We start from the raw sequence: 22,729 nt of genomic DNA, 5'->3' as shown, positions 1-22,729 counted from the left end.
AAGGAGGGTTTGTGGTTCTAAAAATTCTGGACCCATGTAATTTACTTTGCCACAGCAGTAAGATTTTAGTATCAAAAGACCGATAATGACTAGTACACTAAGAAGGAGCATTTTCGCTTAATTCCAGCAGCGTTTTCACCTCGAAATCGCCATTTTCGTCCTGCACTCGTGGCTCCCATTTTATACACGGCAGCCATTTTTAAAAGTTGCCCTCACATAGGCTTATAATACAGTCAGATTTGATTCCAAGGACACGTACACCTTGATTGACTTTTCTCTGACCTGGGCAAGCTGGAACCATTGCCTCAGGCCAAACCTGTTTGGTCAGTCCCTCTCCCAGTGGCCGAATCAGATAGCATCAAGGCACACCATGCCATAAAACCCTTATTATCGCTCACACACCCTGCCTAATCTTGCTCACACCTGCACCTGCTCTTTTCTTCTTCTTACTTTACGAGGGGGAGGTGCCCGTTTTTATTGGGGGTCCACACTTATCTGATGTAAAATACTAGGCCTTGCCCGGTAATTTATTATGGGTTGGATGACATGAAATATGAGGTTTCATCATGACACTGTTTTTTCCTTTGTAGTGAAAACATGTGAATGTCCAACCAAAATGTCAAGAATGTTTGCCTGAAGCTTAAAAAACTGTATATAAGGAAACCTGACTTTGCATTGAAACACAGTCTCCTGAGAACATACAAACCGTGCTGTTGTACTTCTAGGACGCTTGTTACTTGGTTGCAGCCAATAAATTCGATCTTTGACTTCACCTAGAAGGCTCTGAGTTTCTGTGGTCTGAATCAGGAAAGTACCTGAGGTCTTTGGGTGTACCCTGGCACCACTGGGTTACCGGATCAGTACCGGTTCTGAAAAACCCAGTACCTCATTATCCCAGGGGCCCCTTTACCTAATAACAGAGTATATGCTTTAACTGACGAAGAAACCAAATACTTAAGAACCTACCTAGATGACCTACTACAGTCTGGGTTAATCCGTCATTCCACATCTCCGGTGTCAACTCCACTCTTTTTTATCCTGAAGCCGGATAAATCCCTGCACGCGTGTATCGATTATAGAGGACTAAATAAGGCTACAATAAAGAATAAATATCCTCTTCCTCTAATACCTGTGTTGTTGGATCAATTAAGACATTCTACTATATACACTAAACTAGATCTGCGGGGAGCTTACCACCTGGTCCGAGTAAAAGAGGGGGATGAGTGGAAGACAGCTTTCAAGACAAAGTTTGGTTTATTTGAGTACACGGTAATGCCCTTTGGGTTATGTAATGCCCCTGCGGCCTTTCAGTTCTTTATAAATGAGGTCCTACACGAATTCCTGGACGTTTGTGTCATAGTATACATAGACGACATCCTCATTTACTCTAAGAACTCAGAAGAACATACCCAACATGTTCGTGCAGTATTATCAAAGTTAAAAGAAAATCATCTTTTTGCTAAGTTAGAAAAGTGTACTTTTAATGTCAGCAAGGTGGACTTTTTAGGATACTGCCTGTCACCTCAAGGAATAACTATGGATGTAAAGAAAATCAGTGCTATTGCTGATTGGCCAGAACCATCCTCTGTAAAAGATATTCAGAAATTTCTGGGTTTCGCCAATTTTTATAGGAGGTTTATTGCACATTTTGCAGACATTGCGGCCCCAATAACTACCTTGTTGCGGAAAGGGCAACGATTTCTTTGGACTTTGGACACGCCTTTCAACTCCTAAAACAAAAGTTCACTTCAGCCCCAATTCTGAAACATCCTGATCCTGACTTGCCTTTTTTTGTTGAAGCGGATGCTTCACAAGTAGCTTTAGGAGGAGTTCTCTCTCAACGAGATGCAGTAGATGGCCAGTTACATCCTATAGCCTTCTATTCCAAAAAGTTATTACCAGCTGAACAAAATTACACTGTGGCTGAAAGGGAACTACTAGCTATCAAAGTAGCCTTTTCAGAATGGAGGCACCATTTAATGGGAGCCAAGTACCCAGTTACAATCTTTTCTGACCATAGGAACCTACAGTTTTTTTGATCACTTAAAGCACTAACACCACGTCAGATGCGCTGGTTAATTTTTTTTAGCACATTTGACTTTGTAATAACCTATAGACCAGGTGCACAACAAATTCAATCTGATGTGTTATCTAGATACGGACATACTTCAGACATGAAACAAGATAAAATAGGAGAACCCATTATTCCTCCCCAAAAGTTTTTGCCACCAGTACAACAGAAGGATTTCATCACAGATCTATATAATGCACACATGCAAATAGCACCTCAGGATTGGTTAAAGGATTCCCATAACACAATACAACGAGGTTTATTGTATCACGACAACATGCTGTTAGTGCCCACCTCTGAATTACAAACACAGGTGATAATTTGGCATCACGCCTCACCGTTGGCAGGTCATCCTGGTTGGGTAAAAACCCTGGAAAATGTGCAAAAACACTTTTGGTGGGACACTATAAGAAAGGACATTAAGCAATTTGTCACTACCTGTCCAATTTGTGCAAGACATAAATCTTCTCATAAGGCCCCTGACGGTTTGTTAATACCAATGCCAACACCCAATCAACCTTGGCACACTGTGAGCGTAGACTTTATTGTAGGTTTACCACCTGTAAAATCTTTCACAACAGTGTTGGTTATAGTGGATTTTTGATCTAAAATGGCACATTTTGTACCATTACGGAAATTACCCACGGCGGCAGAATTTGCCGATATTTTTATAAGGGAAATTGTGCGTTTACATGGTTTGCCAAGCAAAGTGGTGTCAGACCGAGGGAGCCAGTTCAACTCTAAATTTTTGAAAAAATTATGTAAAAAAATTAAAATAGATGTGGCATTATCCACTGCTTTCCACCCAGAGACAGATGGACAGACTGAACGAATGAACAAAACCTTACTTCAAACGCTACGTTGTTTATTGGCTGATTATTCTAGTGAATGGTTGGAAGCTCTCCCTGTAGCAGAGTTTGTTTATAATAATACTGAGCATTCAGCTCTACTTTGCTCACCATTCTATTTCTTGCAGGGGTATCATCCAAGAGCTATACCCATTTTGTTAGAAGATTCTCTGTTACCTACAGTAACGGATAGACTAACAAGGTTAGGTGACATACAAGACAAAGCCAGGAAACATTTATTAAAGTACAAGGAAAGCATGAAAAGACAAGCAGACAAACACAGATCTGAGGCCCCAATGTATAAAATCGGTGACAAGGTATGGCTCTCCACAAAGAACCTAAACATAGAGGGATCCCGAAAGCTGCAACCACGTTTCATTGGACCCTTTAGTATAACTGCCATAGTAAACCCGGTAACAGTAAAATTAGATTTACCAAAAGAATATCCAGTACATACTACATTCCATGTGTCCTTGCTTAAGCCGTACAATCCAAAAACCCGACCTGAACCACCACCTCCACCCATACCATTAAGGGAAATCTAGAATATGAAGTGAAAAGCATAAAAGACTCAAAAAGAATTAGTGGACGTCTGTTTTATTTAGTAGAATGGAAAGGATATGATGAATCTGAGAATTCATGGGAACCAGCATCATATGTACATGCCCCACAGCTGATTAGATGGTTTTATTTAAAAAATCCAGGAAAACCCCGTCCTGTAGGAGGGCCTTTGAGGGGGGCAACTGTTAGGGTTTGTGCACAGCAAAGAGCATGTCCCCTCTCACTGCACTAGTGGGTTCTGTAATAGCTCCCTTTTAAACTTACTATTGAAAGCCTTTCTTGTTATCTCACCTTCCCCCCTCCCCCCCTAGGCTTCTGTGTATGTTGTTTAATGTGCTGTTTTGTTTACACATTGGGCCTTGCTTTTACCAAGGCTTCTTTAAAACACTCCTCTCTAGGCCATGTGTTAATTTAACTCATTTGCATAATAACTGAAACTCTGCACACCTTTCAAGAACATGTGCAGCATGTGAGGACCACACCCAGCTCTTCAAACCACACCCAGCTCTGCACACCTTTCAAGAACATGTGCAGCATGTGAGGACCACACCCAGCCCTGTCTATAAAAGGCAGCCCCCGAGCCTCACCCAGTGCTTGTGCTCGTCTACCTCCCGCTTACCTGAGGACAGATCCCTCGGCGCTGGCACTCCTGCTCTCTACAGACTTTCATTGGCTTCAATGGGCGCAGCTGCTGGCTCTTCCTTCTTCCGGTTTCCGGTTCCTCCTTGCCTCAGCCTCTCTCCTACAAGCAACCTGCAAAAGAGAAAGAAGACAAGGTTAGACTGATCAGTATCTCTTGCCAGCAACAAGTAAGTGCAAAACTTTTATTACCTGAAAGAACTTTGACAACAATTTCTGGATTCGTGTATAGACAATTTGAAACAAGATACCTTCCACGAACATTGTGATTCAAACTCTTTGTTACAAGAATACTTTGCGGAACTTTGTGAAGCAAACATTTATTTTATGGAACTTTTAAGAATCGAACCGTGGAAACCATTAACAGCAAGGCAAACAGTAAATCAAGGACTTGCACAAATTACATGCTGTATTTTGACGTAAAAGTACAGTATTTGTTTTATAAAAGATTCTGGAAATATGGGAAAAGTGAGTCTGCTATTGGCAATTTAGGCTTTAGTTATATTAAGATGAATGTTTGATATTGGTAATTCTGATAACGGTATTTGTTTAATGTTTTAGAAGCTTTAGAGTAATAGAAAGCACATCCCAGAGCAGTAACACATTCCATACCTGGAAACTAGAGACCAGGATCCAAGAGGTACTTTTAGAAGAAAATTTCTAATAAATAAAGGGATAGTCAGGAACCCAGTTAGGAATAGGATTTACTTATCTGTTCTTTGTTTATGTTTCATTAGGCACCAGTTTCTACAGAAGTCAGAGAGGACCGCAGATTTGTGCAGCACTTCAACAGTGGAAACGCAAGAACGGTGTTGTCTCTTTATTTTATTTTATCCACTTCCCCCTTTCCCTTGAGCTTCTGTTCTTAGTGCACTGTTTTAAAAACTAGTGTGCTGGAACAAGCAGTTTCAGGGTGGGGTCGGATTGTCTTCAACCTCCATCAGAACTGAACAAGGACTCAGGTGAGCTGGGCTTTGACACCATCAGACATGTGCAGTGAACTTTGCTGCAGGTTGCCACACCAATGACCTGGAAATGCACATTGCGGCTAAAAACATCTACTCATACATGTCTTGTCCCTCATTGCTACTGCAGTTGTACATGACAATTGACATGCAATGACGGTTGAGGGTATTTGTCAGCCAACAATCAATGGTGACACACTCCTGTCTGTGGCACCATATGAAATGCACCCCCATTGTAAATGTCGTACTCCACACACAGGTTGGCATGCACATATATTTGAGGGAATACAGAAAATATTCACATGAACACAGGTTGACATGCATGAAACAGCAGCGTGCACAATTTTGTTAAAAGAGAAAGGAACACATGCTAACATGTAGGCACAAGGAATGTTGGCACCAGGGATGGTACACAAATCATGTCAATAGACATTCCCCACTTACAAAGGAAAAACTATTGATCTGTAGCTGACCCAAAGAACAGTGTATGGTTTTTCACATGTATGATGGCCATCTTCACATTACAGACAGTAATGAGGCACAAGGACCTGTTGCACGCTGAAGACAAGTGGCATCTGGGGTGCGCATAGCAATATACTCATTTGGCCAGACTCATGGTTAAGGACAGTGATCCATCACTCCCATTTCTTTGGCCTGCAACACTGAGGAGTAGTGGTCAGTTGCATAGGTTTTGTACCCACTACAGCAACAAACAGCATTTGATTGATCAATGTACACAGCCATATGTTGTCCCTGGAGAGCAAATTGTTAGTGGATTGTACACAGTTGTGTCCTAGGTCCCAGGACCAATAGGCAAGGCACATCAGTATGCACCACATGACATAGCTACACAATCACTCATCTACTGTGCAACACATGACACAACCCTAATCATCAGGGGGAGATGTCAGAACCTAAGACATTAGCTTGGCAATGTGAAAGGCAGGAATGTGCTCTGTACTCACCCCCTTGTTGCTTCTGTGTTCCCCTCAAATGTCTATCAAGGTCTGGTTAGGCCACTGCCAGAATGTGGGCCATTAGAGGGGTCATGATCCGACAGGTGCACTGCCCACATTGGAAGGACCTCCCCAGCAGGAGCTCAGAGATGTTTTGGGACCAGCGTCTCAGATCCTCCCACCTCTTGTGACAGTGGGCACTCTGCTGGCTGTTTTACCCCCAGGGTCTGCACCTTCTGAGTGATGGTTCTCTATATCTCCTTCTTCTAATGCATGGATAGCTGCATGGATGCAAAAGACAAATCAAGATATTACAATGACAAGTTTTGGCACAAATGATTGAGTCACACACAAGTCAGAAACAGCAAGCTAGGATTTTCATTTGGTTAACACACCACAAGTGTAAAGCACACAAGACAATAAGTATAGGGACATGACTACAGACATATTTAGCAATCTGCAGACTAGCCCACTACTCTTCTCAGGGCCTACATTGACTAAGCAGGGCTACTGACATCTGCAACATGTACTGTGATGTGAGCCACAATAAAACACTAAACCCACATTTGGCTTCTGAAGGGTAAACTCCTTAAGCCTGAATGGACCAACACATTCATATTCTGCGAGATTGACTCACTACAATCAGACCCTACAGGCAACTGTCATAGTATAGACTTCACCCTTACACTTGTGTGACAATGAATAGGCTGGCATGGTGGGTACAGAAAGTGTCTTCCTTGTGCATGTGTGGACATGTGACCTAACAAATGCAGACTCCTGCCACTTCAGGGGATGGGTTCTGTGGTATGTACCTGGCTCACGGAACACTCCTTTGGACATATGTGTGTATCCTATAGAGATAGCATACAAAGATATGCATTATACAATTTCCGCCACATGTCCAAGGTACTGACTCACATATCATGCCCCCTCTAGAATCAACACACTGCCTGCACTGTGGGACTGTCATTTGTGCAATAAGCCTCTACAGGACAAATATGACTTATGTGACGGTGACAACAGAGCTGTAGGAGTAAGGGACCTGTCATGAGTCAAAGACACACATTGACAATGATGCATAATGCACATATGGACTACTTCTGGGATGTACCTCAGTACCCATTTCTAATTCAGTCAATGGACTGGGGCATTCAGGGCAAGTTTTGCCACTAGGCCATCATATTGTCCACATGCCAGGATCTGCTGGTGTATAGGGAGTGGGCACAGTGCCACAGCTGCATAGCTGCAACAACGCTACCCATCCTGGACCATGTCCCTACTGGGAAATACATTGGACAGACACTGGTCTCTGCAGGCTGAGCATGCAGAACCTATATGTCACTCAATTTCCATCACTTCCATGCATGATAGTACATCAACTGGCCATCAGCAATTTGGCATGTGGTGCGTGTGCAACCTGAACGGCACAGTGAGTCAGGATATTTCAAACTACAGCTTTTCAAGGCCAGATGTGGGTTGAAAGATCTGTTGCACTATATACATTACTTACAAAATTCTCAAATTATTCATACAAGATGCATACACAGCTCATGATGTCATGCACATACATGTTGTCCTGCATTTACAACAGTCAGGAAGAAAAATATGTCTTTGGATGCCAGTTAAATATCTTTACCTAGTTATGTGCATCCAACACAAGGAGGATCTAGGACCCCAAAAACATCACACAACACAATATGACTAAACTTAACATATAGTACTGGCCTCCAATACCTGTGCAATGTGCATCCCATTGGTGCCATACAGACTGCAACAACAGGCACACAAGAGGTCTAACAGGCACACAGGGGCACAGTGTGGCCTGTGAGGAGGGAAACGATGGTGAAGTACAGAGAAAATTGTGCCTATGAGATTCTTACCTCCTCCTCTGGTGAGCCATAGCACTGTTCATAGAGGGATAGGGTCTCATCAACAAGCTTCTCCAGCTCCTCTGGAGAGAAGGCAGGGGCCCTAACACTGGTTGGGTGTGGCATGATTACTCCCAGAAGTGGTTTGCAGCAGCTTAGATAGGGAATGTGTTGCTGGCAGAAGTGTCAGGAGTCCAGTGAGTTAATGTGCACAACATGGCGTTCATGTCTGCCACATACACGGTCATCAGAGGCAGCGGACACAGCCATTGGGCTGCGACTGCTGGCACAGGCAACAACTTTAGCCTATGGCTTTGTCCTCCAGGATTGCAACTGCCTACCGCCCTGATGACTTCTGCTGATGGTCGCGAGCAGATATTAATGTCCAGTGGAGTAGGTCAGGCATCAGCCATTTTGGGAGCCTGAAATACTGTATTTGGCTTTGTAATCTGTGTGACACCTACAATATATACAATACATCCCTATTCTGTCTTGTCATGCAGGCCCTTCTAAACAACCACTAGTGTAGTGTGTTGCAGGATAGAGATGGTTTTTGACAGAGGTGCATCGTCCACCACCACTGACAGTCATTTTGGCGGTCTGCATTTACAGTCACATTTTGAGGGACAATTGTGTAGCACGTCTGTCAGTTTTGTCCTGAACCATGTTGTGGGCACATGTGTCGACAACCATGGGGTCACATGTGACCCTTGTGTACTTGTCAGCTGGTATGTACTCTGGGTCATGTCTATGCAGTCGGAAATGCTTTGTCACATGATATTTTCGGCATGCATCTTGTGTTCCAAATCATGTCTTGTCACACTTAGGTACCACAGAACAGGGAGTATGCAACAATCTTCTGTCTTCAGTTCCGTCCACTGCCAGAACTTGAGACAATGGAGCAATGGAATAATATTATGTTATTCCTCCTGGATAGGCAAACAATAGTGGACTAATGCCGTCAGCTGGAGCTAGATCTGATGCCAGCTATTAGTTATCCAACCTGCATACCACCCATTGTACAAGCCATGTGAGTATTGCACTTCAAAGCCACAGGTTCGTTACAACATACAAGGAGGCTGCTGGTATGTCCCAACCTATGTTCAGTCTAGTTTTGAAGAATGTCCTCTCAGCAGTTTTTAAACACATTCACAGGTTTATCAGGTTCCCACGACGTGAGGATTTAGCCAATGTGAAGGCTGACTTTTATGGTTTTGCCTACCTCTCGCATGTGGTGGGGGCCATTTACTGCACATATGTTGGCTTGGTGCCGCCACAGGCCACTGGACAAGTCTATCCCAAAAGAAAGGGCTTCCATTCCATCGATGTTCATGTTGTCTGTTTGCCGTATCTCTACATCTCAAATGTCTGTGCCCATTATCCCGGATCAGCCCACGATTCTTTCATAATGAGGAATAGCACCATACCTCAGCTGATGTCACAACAACACCCAGAGAGGGCCAGGCGCATTGGTAAGTCACGTCTGTCCTTATTGTGTGTTTGCAATGTCAGGTGCTATAATCATGAAGTGAGTGACTCAAGATTGCACTTGTGTCCCATTCCTTAACAAAAGACTCCGCATATCCCAACCATCCTTGGTTAATGTCACTGAGGAATCCAACAACGCCAGAGGAAGTCCTCTTCAATGATGCCCATGGAAGAACACAGCGGCCAGTGGAGCAGGCTTTTGGTCTCCTGAAGGCCATATTTTATTGTCTGGACAGAACAGGTGGAGTCCTCCTCTACCCACTCGGGAAAGTGTGCCAGATCACTGTGGCATGCATCATGCTCCACAACATCGCCCTGTGGAGGAATATCCCATACATCTCAGAGGAGGAGGAGCCTGCAGTGCCACTGGATACGAATCCTGAAATGCCAAATGAGGATGACAGTGGTGAGGAGCAATGTTCCCTGTAAGGTGCGCGCGTGGGCGCGCGCGCACCACCCCTTCCCCCACCGCGCAGACCTGTTTGCCAAGCGCGCACATTTCTGCCTGCCACACGCGAGAGAGTGAAACCGTATGGCAGCGCTACATTTAAAAAACGAAACAGCGCAAAAACGCAGTCACTCTCTTCGCGGCAGATCAGGAAAACAAAACGGCAGTGCAGGACCCGAGGAGAAATCCCTGCATGAGGAGATCTCCAAATGAAAGCAGGTACGTGTAAACACATATGCCGTATTACTTTGGATTTGAGAGATATTATGACAGATAAAGGGAAAACGTTAAACGATGACCAGAGGTTATGAAGTAAAACTGTACTCTATAAAGATGGTTGTATTAGCGTGTAGACTTACACAAGCAAGAAGTCATTTAGCACTAGATAAGTAAAATTAAATTTTTAGGTTTATTGAAATGTTGGCACTTGTGTTATGTATATGCCTTGCCAATGTTGTGGGATGGAATGTAGAATACAGAACATTCAAACTATTGTTGTTCAAGTTAGGAGAGCAGTTGGCAGCTGGTGAGAGGCCAGTGGAGCTGCTCTGGGGACGCGCAGAATAAACTTACCTTACGGTCATCATTCTGGTGTGTTAGAATTTGTGCAAGGTACACACCACATTTTGGTGATGAGTGGACGACTCCCCAGCCTTGAATCCACGTTGTGAAAGCGACAATAATTTTCGTGGACGGTCGCTTTTGTTCACAAGCATGATTACTGATACGCCTTTCCATGCGCCTAAATGAAGACAAAGGAGGATTCGGCAGTGTTGGACTATTAGAGAAGCCCTGCAAAGCGCTGCTGGTCTGGCTCCAAGCCGGTGACTTCAGCTGCTCCATGTTAATACAGCAATGGCTCACAGGGGGAAGGTGCACAAATGGAGGACACAGTGGATGCCCAGACATCCTGATGAAAGGCAGCTGCACCATGACCAGAGAAAGTGCATTGCGAGTACTGCCTTTTACTCTGGGTCAAATATGCACTTTGCAGGTAGTTAGCTGAAGTGCTGAATTCACATTTTTGTAAATGAACTGCAAAGCATGGCCCTTTGTGAGGAGCCTGCTATAATCACACACAGTACCGGCTTTTGGCGGTGCGAGCGGTGCAACATCACCGGGACCTGACCTCTGGGGAGCACTGTGTTTAGCAAAAACTTCCAAAACTTGCGATTTAAAAGCACCTGCTGAAAATGTTCTTGTGCGTTTAGCCTTCAAGAAACAATTAAAATGTCAACATGCCTATTGTGATTAATGTTCTTGCTAGAGAGAGATGGGAGTTTTGCCTAGTGGCTGCTTTGACTCAACATAAAGTAGCATAGAGGGTTAATATGCCTGCTGCAAAAAACAGAACTATGGGGCATATTTGAAAAAATTGGTGCTGCACACAGTGCAGTGCCACTTTGCTTGCCCCCTTTAGTGCCCCCTCTAACACCACCATGAGTGCGTCATATTCAAAATACGGCGCACCATGGCGGTAGTTAGTGGACTAGTGTCAGGATTTTATATGCTAGTCCAGTGCTTTGCAGGATTAGGATAAAAAATGTTGACGCTAATCCTGCAAAGCACACGGAGGCCCATTGTAACCAATGGAAGCCTCCTTTTAATGCCTGATCTTGGTAGTTATGCGCTGCGCTCGCGTGAAGGGTCAATTTCTTGGCGCACGTATCCTTGCCTGCAGCGCACAGAGACCTTACACTGCCGCACACAGTGGAAAAAAATTAGAGGGAACATTGGTGAGGAGGAAGGAGCTGACTTGTGAGAAGATTTCATCAACAGCTACTTTTCAAGAGTGCAAGAGTGTAAGTTTGTCATGTGATGAAATGACTGGGACTGTACAGTGAATTGCAGTTGTGAGAATGTGTTGAGTTGAGTGTTTTGGAAACAGGTGTGGATCTGATACTTTGCAATGTTCAGCCAAAGGCTGCTAGATAAGATAGCTTTGGACTCATCCCCACCTTGATGATGTTGCTTTGTTGGTATCACTTTCAATGTACTTGGTTTTCCAGTTGCTTGCTATGTGACTTCTGTCATAGGTATGCATAGGTATGGTTTAAAGCCTATACTCCTTGTTTTCTTCTTTAAACAGGTACCTTCACCATGACATCTTCACATGGGCATTTCAGAGTTGTGACATTGACAGATATCTGATGCTGTTCTGACATACAAAGTAGGCATGGATTGTTCGAGGTAATATAGGTCGCAGAGTTTGGATGTATGAGACCTGTATCAAGACAGACTGCACAGTGTTTTGGTGGAGGTACAGAAGTACCCATTGCACTTGTTTTGTGTCTTGCCTGATGCATCATGTGTGTCATCACGTGGTCACAAAATATGTAGTCCTAGCTTTTAACTAAGCCATTTTTCTTTCACTTTGGCTAAACAATCTTTTGTCTGACCTCTATCTAGCTATAGATGTGTTTCATCAGTCCAGGCCACAGTACCTGTGCCACAACACTAAAGTATGTTTGTATTATACGACCAGATGCATGGGAATTGAATTATAATGTACCTGTGACCAGGGGCTGCTGTACTGCCATCTGTCTGTATCTTGGATTATGAGTTGTTGAATTACTTTGGTGTGTATTTGATATGGCTCAAGCTGCTTACCGCAAAGACTTTAATTTTACCTATTCTATAGGACAATGTCTGACAGATCCCTTCCTCCTGTGGTCTGTTCCTTGAAATATGTTAATTTACTCAGTATGGGTCACTCCTTCTTGTTTCCAATAGTCCAGACACATTGACAGCCTATGTGCTAAACACTGTAATAACTTTTTTGGTTAGACCAGAAACATGTACTAATGTGTTGGTGTATAATGGTTGTAATCCTGAGCTGGACACTTTATACCTGTAACATATCCCTGCTTGCACAAGTAGTTTATATTTTCATCGAATGGTTTACATAGTCTTACATCTCAACATGGCTTAATGTGGAAACTAAGCAAGCAGACAAGGAGATTGTAATGGGTGAATTTCTTACAATGCTAAAACAGAAAATAAAGTTTGGACAGAAAGAAAAAAAAAAAAGTGGTGAGGGTCAAACATGGTGAATGAAATCATTAGAGTAGATGCTGCACCAATGTCCTGAGTACTCCTTCCTTTGGAATTGGTAGGTGGTTGAGGATCAGTCAACAGAGTGAATGTGTGGCACACAAAGGAGGACCTTTAGGAACAGTTCACTTGCTGGCAGTGGTGGGTATCTTGCCGTCCACACCTCCTGGGTTCTTTGCTAGACATTCCCTTTTGTGTTTGTGTGGGGTGAGATCTGCTGCTACAGAGGAAGGGGTGTCTTGGGCTGGTTCTTGCTCTGGCAGGGCCTCCCCTCCAGTGGCTGGCATCGATGTTGGCAATGTATAAAGTGTTTGTACCAACACACAGAGTAATACAGTGAAAACACTACAGAATGGACATCACAGCAGTTTGAAAAGTAGGTAATATTTCACTACATCAAACAAGACCAAAATGACAAAAATCCAACATACACAAGTTCAATTATGGATTTTCAAAAGAATACTCCATAGAAAACAATGGAAACATTGATTTTACACAAAGTACCTGGTTTGCGTAAAAAATAAAGCGCCTGGGCGAACCTGAATCAAAAGAGTCAGTAAGGTGTCAATTCCCTACTCACAAGTGAGGTCGCGTGTCATTTCTTCTCCAGTTGGGTAGGTGATGCATTGTTTGTCTCACCCGCAAGAGAGTGATGCATCTATTTCTGGACAGGGCACCTCAGTTCACGATGACTTTGACGCCCAGGGATGTTCATGAGAAATCCGGTTGCACAGTGTTAGAAAGCCACACTGTGTGGGCTTTGCATCATTATCACCAGCCGCAAGTGGGTGTTGTGTCATTTCTCCAGCCACAATGCATTGCTCTCCCAGCCGTGATCCAGGCGGAGTGTCAGCTTTTGCTGCAAAGCAGGTGATGCATAGTTTTTCAGCTGTGTTGCAGGTGGTGCCTCAAAATGTTCCCAACATGGCGTTATGTGCATTTCAGTCCTTGTTCTGCCTACTTCACCTTTCAAGGGCCCCGAGATTGAACAGGGCACCACTTGGCAGGGAAGGAGTCTCAGCAGAGAGTCCAGGTGGTAGCAGAGGAAGCCTTTAATGGCCCTGAGACTTCAAAACAGGAGGCAAGCTCAATTCAAGCACTTGAAGATTCTTCTCAAGCAGGAATGTACAACAAAGTCTAGTCTTTGTCCTCTTTCAGGCAGGAGCATCAACTGCAGGCCAACCCAGCAAAGCACAGTTACAGGCAAAGGGGCAGTACTCCTCCTCCAGCTCTTCAGCTCTTCTCCTTGGCAGAGTTTACTCTAGATTCCAGAGGTAATCTAAAACTCTGGGGTTTTGGGTCCACTGTTTATACCACTTTCTGCCTTTCAAGTAGGCAAACGTCAAAGGAAAGCCTCTGTTGTTTACAGGATCCTGCCTTGCCCAGGCATGGCCACAGGTGGATACCAGGGAATTGCAGACTGCATTGTGTGAGGGCAGGCACAGCCCATTCAGGTAAGTGAACATTCCTCCCTCCACTCAAATGGCCCATTAGGATATGGAGGCTACACTCTCAAGCTCCCTTTGTTTCACTGTCTAGAGAGGATTCACAAATAGCCCAATTGTTAGTCTGACTCAGACAGGAAATCCACACAATCACAGAATGGTTTAAGCAAAAAATTACCACTTTCTAAAACTGGCATTTTAAAACTGACAATTTAAAAATCAACTTCACTAACAGATGTACTTTTAAATTGTGAGTTCAGAGACACCAATCTCCAAATTTCTATCTGCTCTCAAAGGGAATCTCCAATTTAAAAATATTTAAAGGCAGCCCCCGTGTTAACCTACGAGAGATGTAGTCCTTGCAAAAGTGAAAAACAAATTGGGCAGCATTTCACTTTGAAGACATGTAAAACACACCAGTACATGTCCCACCTCTAACATACACTGCACTCTGCCCATGGGGCTACCTATAGGCTACCCTAGGAGTGCCTTTCAGGTAGAAAATGGAAAGGTTTAGGCCTGGCAAGTGGGTATATCTGCCAAGTCAAATTGTCAGGTTAAACCTGCACACACAAACACTGCAGTGGCAGGTCTAAGACATGTTTACAGGGCTACTCATGTGGGTTGCAGAACCAGCTCTGCAGGCCCACTAGTAGTTTTTGATTTACTGGCCCTGGGCACCTAAAGTGCACTTTACTAGAGATTTACTAGTAAATCAAATATGCCAATCATTGATAAACTAATCAACAATACAATTTACACAAAGAGCATATTCACTTTAGCACTGGTTAGCAGTGATAAAGTGCCAAGAGTCCTAAAACCAACAAAAACAGGTCAGAAAAGATAGGAGGATGGAGGCAAAAAGATTGGGGATGACCCTGCAAAAAGGTCCAGGTCCAACACAACCCCCCACCAGCCTGAAGCCAGGGGAGATCAACCAATACCTTGATGTACTTCCCTGATTGGGGTGATAGAACAGGGACCTACGCCCACAACAAGCAGGGGAATTTTCCAGTTGTACGCCTTCCTGAACACAGTTGGATCCCTCTGTCCATACTGTCAGGGCCCACTAAGCTAACCCATGGGGAGCCCTTCTCACCTGCAGATACCATCTGTGCAGCACCTAAACTTACTTTGTACACAGTTGTATCTCAGTAGACCGACAGTACCACCATGGCTAACACAGTGGTGTGGCCTACTCTATCCCCGGGGTCTGACTCCTGTCCCCACCGGGCAACTCTGTCCACCAGGGCAGCAAGCTACAGTGGCTACTGACAGCTGTCAGGGATGAGAGCCAGGCTCCAGATCTTACAAGGCTCTCCATCTACTGTGACTGTAGAGAGTGGGGGGCAGGAGCTCCAGGTGGCTGGCACCCTTTGACCACTCTCCCTTCGACAAAGGTCAGGGATGACAGCCTGACACTGGTTCTCCCCTCTGGGGCTGTGTACCCACCCTCTAGGAGAGGCATCCCCGAAGTCCAGCATTGTCTGGCTGCTTGTAGAAGCAGTCCTGCACAAATGTTCCACCAGTGCAGGGGTGGATTCCTGGCACTGGTCCCCCTGTCCAGGGTCTACACCCTTAGGCTGGGTAGGGGTCAGTGGTGAGGCAGCCCTCCCACTGCCCCTCCTTTTGGGGTCCGGCACCCCCCAACTAGTAGTGGCCTCCCAATAATCCAGAATTTTCAGGGTGCTTGTGGAAGCAGTCCTGCACAATTCTCCTACCATTGCAGGGATGTTAACCTGCAAAAGGTCTTCCAACCTGGGGCCTATACCGTCCGGTTGGACCAGGGTCAGGGGCGAGGCTTCCCTCCCGCTGCACTTCCTTCTAGAGTACTGCACCCCCCCACTAACAGTGCCCCCCAGAATCCCCGAGTATAGGGGCACTATTAGCCCTTCCATCCAGGACAGGGGGGACACCCTGAACCTTGCCCTCCAACCCAGGGTCTGTACCCTTGGATTGAACTGGAGCCAGGGGTGAGTCTCTCCCTCCCCTGCCCCTAATCTCAGGGTTCTGTACCACCCCCCTCATGGAGGGTACCCCTATAAGTCACACCAGGGAGAGTTATTGGTTGAACTTCTCCTCCATCAGGTCACATTTTACCCTCTGCACCTGACCCTCCAGCCTAGGGTCTGTACCCTCAGACTGGGCCATTTCATGGCAATCCAGGACTTCCTGAGGAGCATAGCTACCCCCCACAAGGGAAACACCTTCTCTACGGGTTGCATGAGAGTCTGTCAGGTGCCGGCCCCTGACCTCTGCCCACCTAGCAGAGCCTGGTTCCCCCCAGCCCAGACATGGTATCACCAAGGTCATTCCTGGGGAGCTCTGAACTCAGAGCTAACCCCTGACCCTTCAGTGTCTCCACTGAGGTCCGCAACCCCTTCTCAACCCTCTGTCTGGACTTCTGCACCCCCTCACTATGAGTGGTACTGTCAGACACCAGAATTGGCGGGACGCAAGCTACAGCCACCCTCCCAAGTTCTTGTGACATTGTGAGGTCTCCCTCAGCAGATGGCCCTATGGTACAGGCTAGGCTCCCCTCCTGGCATTCTCTCATGAAACCCACAAGCCCTGGGACTGGATCTCCGGCACCCTGGGACTCAGCCCAGCCCCATTCCCTCTCCTCTGAGACTAGACATGGGATTCTTCACCCATCCCACTACACTGACACCTACCTGTGACACTGCAAGCCTTTCCAACCTCACCTGGTTTGGTAAATACCTAGATCGCTCCCTTCAGGAGCACCCCGAAATGCCTCTTCTGACCTTCTGGTACTCTCACAGATGTCTACCTCCAGTGCAAGTTCCCTGGGGTCAGATAACTCACACTCCACCTGGTGAGATTGGTGAGACAGCAGGTGACTGTCCATTACACTCAACTCACACTCTTCTGGGGTGTCTCCACACTCCACAACCAGGACCTCTACCTGGGGGAGCCCCACTCTCTGTCACTCTCACCTAGAGCCAGCAGAGTGCCCCTCCCACCACTAGTATTATGACTTCCCATGCCAGTTCTCCAATCCACGTCAAGGACCCTGGTTACCACTGGTTACCACTGGTGATACCTCATACCCCTGAACCTCCTGGTGTATGTTAACCCCCACCTTCAAGTTGGGCACCTAGGCCCTCATTATGGCATTGGCGGTCATTTCCAAAGACCGCCATGGTGGCCGCCATCAACAGACTGCTGCGGAGGTGGTAATCTGCCAGCCAGATAATGCCATACAAACACAAAACCAACAGAAACCAGCCACAACCTCAATCCCGCCAGACTCAATGGAGGTGAAAAACTGTTGGACCCACCACCCTCCCCGCCATGCCAGAAATATACAACCCTCCAAATTATGGACCACGAATCACCACAGCGGATATTCAACAGCGGTCAACGATTGGCGGTGCACACCACTGTGGCAGAATTGGGCACCCAGCACCACTAGAATCCAACAATGGCCAGATGAAAAAACCCACACCTGACACATTTACACACACTGTACACACCCACCAACTGCACTATAAAACATACCCTCACACAACCTACAATCCTTTGCAAACATGAAAAGACTGCTACACCTTGCGAGGCCAAACCTTCAGAGAACTGTACACACATAGACCACATCTACCTATACACCCATCACTCATCACACACCATAAAGCCTACGTCAACACCTAACACCCTCTCCACAACACACACTACACAATAGGTTTCTCCCCAGAAAAGTACCCCCGTTTCACTGATGAGGAGTTGCGAGTGATGGTTGGAAGAAATCGTCAGGGTAGAGCCATAGCAGTTTGGTGCACAAGCCCAGCAGATCTCCATTGGCCGGAAGATGGAGCTATGGCAGAGGATCATGGACAGGGTGAACTCCGTGGGACAATAGCCACGCACAAGGGATGACGTGAAAGAGGTGGAGCGACCTATGGTGGAAGGTGCATTCTATTGCATTAAGGCACCAGAGCGCTATCATGAGGACTGGCGGTGTACCCCCACCTCTTTCCCCACAGTTGACAGCATGGCAGGAGCAAGTCTTGGCAATCCTGCATCCTTAGGGCCTAACTGGAGTAAGTGGAGGGCTGGACACTGGTAAGTCAACATTACTACCCTACCTCCACCCATACCTGCATGGCTTGTGACCCCCTCAACCTGACTATCTATACCTCACTCCATCCCATACAGTGCACCAACCCAATAAACACCCTCATTTGTGTACCCCTGCATGCCTCACCCACTGCAAGCACACTCCTCCCAGCTCGGCATGCACACACAACACCAATGCATGGACAGCATGTAGCACTACCAATCCCACAATCCATCCCCAAAGGTGGGAGGGCAGCACCAAACTCATACGGAAAGCCTGAAATGGTGAGCAGGTGCCATGGCAACCCAGTCCTCCACCAGAATATGCCCTCAGTGATGACAGCAACTCTGGATGTCCCGAGCTGGATGAACTCCCTGGCCCACCTGGGACCACTGGTCAGTCAGCTCCCACATCCCAGAGCCAGTCCACCACAAGGCCCCTTCTCTGACCCCAACACCACAGCAGCCAGCCAATGTCCCCAAACCTCTGTCCCCAGGACACATCAATCAATAGTGTGCCCACCTGTACAGAGACCCGAGTTGACACTACACAGGCAAGACAGTGAAAATGTAACTGGGAGTGGGCACACCGTTCATCGGACAGAGGTACAGGGGGCCAGGGACAGTGGGAGGTCAGCTGTGCACCAGGGGGAGGCCAGGTGCAGGGACCCTACTGCCCAGGAGGCCCTCACACATGTCCTGGGGGCATACCAACAATCCCTGGACAGGATGGGCCAGGTGCTCACCATCATGCAGGAGAACCAGTGGTTGTAGGGGGTACAACACCAGGAGGTAATGCAGCAGTTGCAGGAACTAAATGCCAACATGGCCTCCATTGTAGGGGTGCTGGGTTGCATGGCAACACCATGCAGGAGAACAGAGCATACCCACTGCCCACTTCCACTAGCCACTCTACTCAGCAGCCATCAACATCTACTGCAGCTAGTTGACAGGAGGACCTGCAACACCACCCACAGGCAACTAGCACACCACCCCCTGCAGAAGGTGAACCACCCTGCAAACGTTCTCTGTGACCCAGAAAGACACCAGTGACTGTTGCCAAGACCACCACCAGGAAATGAGCCCCTCCAGAATGTCCCCCTTTTGCGCCACTGAACCACCTTGTTCACTTTGGACTGCCATTGCTCCTTTTCCTATGGTCCCATGAACACAGGACCTGTGCTACATACCCCCTGGGCCACTACACTGAAGTTTACATCCACCATCACCCCACTCTATTGCATTATCCCTTCCTTTTTATCACTTCAATTAACACCCTTAAACACAACTAGTATCTGTGCTTTATCATTCAACAATTTAAAATGTATTGAACTGCATTATCCTGTGCAAATGTCCTGTAATGTGTGAATCCATCGATCAAATGTATTTAAGTAGTCTGTAGTCATCACACCAGTACACAGTTGTGACCACACCAAAATCTGCAAAAAGGGCTTTCATAAGTGACAGTCAATAGGAAAGTAAAGGTATTGTTTGTCACAACACAGCAGGCACACAGCACTTAAATGAAATGGAGATATGAACAAAAGTGCAGTTTACCTGAGTGTCATTGGAAGTACTGCTGTATGATATGTGTCCTGCTGTCCACATCCTTCTCCTCCTCATCCACATCACTGTCTTCAGAGTCCTCTGATGCCACAGGTGCATTGTCTCTCCCCTCCTCCTGCAGGTAGGACACATGGCATCTGAGGGCCTAATTGTGCAGCATGCAGCAAGCCACCATTATCTGGCGGACCTTCTTAGGGGCATAGCATAGGGATCCACCTGTTAAATGGAGGCACTGGAACCCTGGCTTTCAGTAAACAAAATGTGCGTTCAACAACCCTCCTGTTACAGCCATGTGCTTCATTGTACCGATTTTCTGCCCCTGTCCTCGGATTCCTCCAGGGGTCAGCAGCTAGGACATGTTTGGGTAGCCGGAGTCACCTGGAGGTAGTAAAGGACACATATCACTCATGTACAATGGCATGGAGGACAACTCCAGTTGGCATACACTGACATACATGTGTGAAGACTGAAGCTCACCTGTGAGCCAAACTCTGTGCCTCTGTAGTCGTGCCATGAACTGTGGGACACCGCTATTCCTCAATACATAGGCATCATGCACAGATCTAGGAACCTTGGCAGTGATGTGGGAGATGTATTAATCTGCAAGGCACACCATCTGAACATTTAGAGAGTGGTAACTCTTCCTATTCCTTTAGATCTGCTCATTTGCCCTGGGAGGGACGAAGGCAATATGTGTTCCATCAATGGCCCCAATTACATGTGTTATGTGTCCCATAGTGTAGAATCCAGCCTTCGTTGTGGGCAAATCTTCAGTCTGGGGGAATGAGATGTGGCTGCTCATGTGTTTGAGCAAGGTAGCCAAAACCCTTCCAAGCACTATTGAAAACAATGGCTGTGACATTCCTGAGCCAAGCCCATTGTCACCTGGAATGAACCACTTGCCAGAAAGTGGAGCACTGACAGTACCTGTACTGCAGGGAGTATTGCTGTAGTGTTACCGATAGCAGGAACCAGATCTGGCTCCAATTGTTGACACAGCTCAATAATTGTGGCCTTGTCCAGATTATAGGTGAGTATGATGTACCGGTCTTTCAGTGTAGCCAAGTCCACTAGGGGTCTGTACATGGTGCTTGCCTCCTCCTCCGCTGTGGTAGGTATCTAAGTAAACTAAACATGAGATGTGTGTGACTACAGGAAGTATGGACACACAATATCACACTACACAGAGCGTGTATGTATATAGCAGACTGGAATGTTTTGATCTGTCCAAACGATACCTATCACGCAAATTAAATTGTCCAACATAAGTACAAGCATTAGGAAATGACAATCGTTTGTCCTGTATGCAAGGACAGGTGGAAGTGACCTTAGTCCGCTGGCGTTTGGCGTCTGCACCGGCCATGCAACTTCTCATTGGCTAACATGGAGCTCTATGGAGCACAGGAACCAATGATCATCAACGACGGCTGTGGCGGTATTCACTGCCGCAGACGTGACCACCATTTTCTCTGTACCACTTCACTTGATTCCTGACTCTCTACTGTTCAACACCTCCTCTGTGTGTGCTGCTGTGGCCTGTGGGTAGAACCCGCGATGGCCTGTGCTACAAGGGAATGTGCTCCAGCTTTACATCAGAGGAGTTGGAGAAGCTTGTGGATGGGTCAGCACCCATCTGAAGAAAGGGTTGTGGCAAGCCATCGCCAAGGATGTGTGGACCCTGGGGGTTCATATTTGATGGAGCACCCACTGCAGGAACGGTGTGAGGACCTGAGACGCTGGGCCCGGAAGACTATGGAGGCCCAGATGGGGATGGCCTCTCAATGAGGAAGGGGTGCCTGTTGGACCCTGACCCCACCTAATGGCCTGCATATTGACACTGGCCAATCCTGAGTTGGATGGGCACTTGTGGACAGCCTTTCAGCCACAAGGGGTTGAGTACAGACTATGGTGGTCATTATAACATTGGCGGTGAGTGATAAAGTGGCGGAAATACCGCCAACAGGCCAGCGGTAATTACCAGAAAATCTTGACCATGGCGGTGAGAACTCCAATAGACAGCCAATGTACCACATCATCCGCCAGGGGGTTAACACCACGCACCACGGCGGTAGCCATCAACAGCCAGACGGAAGACAAAGTACCACCCACCAGATCACGACACAGCACACCACCACGATTTCGGGGCGGAATCAACACCATCAAAAGCCTGGAGGAAACACGGTACAGAAGACGAAAGACTCACCATCAGAGACACAGAGAAGGACAACGCCTCCATGGAACCGGAACTGCAAGTCTTTCTCGGTGCTCTTCTACGCCATGCTCCACCTGGAACATCAACGCCGACGAAGACAGCGACTGTGAGTATAAATGCTTAGCACACAATGGAGGGAGGGAGGAAAAGGAGTATGATACACACACGCACAACACCCACCAGTCACAAACACACCATACACACAACCAGCTGCAGATGAAAAACAATGGCACACGACACGTGGCATAATAATGCAAGGACAACAAGAAGGCAGTAATAAGAATGCATTGAATGGGAACAGCCACCAAATGAACCAGTTGAATAACAAAGAGATATGTACAAATGTCCACAAAGAGCCAATGCCCAGTCCAAAATACTAAAGGCCCACATGGCCACAAGGCACAGTCCAAGGTCCAACTTGTTTCCTGACATCATCCGCACAGACCTCTGTAGGGGCATCATTTTGCAAGTGGGCTGGCACCTCAAGAGGTTAGGGGGTGGGTGCACCTCATCTGAAGTTGGGAACTTGCCCAC

The sequence above is a fragment of the Pleurodeles waltl genome, chromosome 5, assembly GCF_031143425.1.
Source record: "Pleurodeles waltl isolate 20211129_DDA chromosome 5, aPleWal1.hap1.20221129, whole genome shotgun sequence".
In the NCBI taxonomy this organism is placed as follows: domain Eukaryota; kingdom Metazoa; phylum Chordata; class Amphibia; order Caudata; family Salamandridae; genus Pleurodeles; species Pleurodeles waltl.
Note: the sequence above shows the minus strand (reverse complement) of the source record.